Genomic DNA, 375 nt, shown 5'->3' with positions numbered 1-375 from the left:
AAAAACACACAAACTCATAGTAAAGTCCAGAAAAGTGAATTTTAACTAAAAACTAATAAAAATATACTAAAAACTAACTAAATCATACTAAAAACTTACTAAAAACAATGCCAAAAAGCATACAAATTATCCGCTCATCACAACACCAAACTTAAATTGTTGCTTGTCCTCAAGCAACTGAAAATCAAATAAGATAAAAAGAAGAGAATATGCAATGAATTCCAAAAACATCTATGAAGATCAGTATCAATTAGATGAGCGGGGCTTTTAGCTTTTTGCCTCTGAACAGTTTTGGCATCTCACTCCATCCTTTGAAATTCAGAATGATTGGCTTCTTTAGGAACTTAGAATCCAGATAGTGTTATTGATTCTCCC

This window comes from Arachis duranensis, chromosome 3 (assembly GCF_000817695.3).
Source record: "Arachis duranensis cultivar V14167 chromosome 3, aradu.V14167.gnm2.J7QH, whole genome shotgun sequence".
In the NCBI taxonomy this organism is placed as follows: domain Eukaryota; kingdom Viridiplantae; phylum Streptophyta; class Magnoliopsida; order Fabales; family Fabaceae; genus Arachis; species Arachis duranensis.
The sequence above is the reverse complement of the archived record's forward strand: the minus strand, read 5'-3'. Positions refer to the sequence as shown.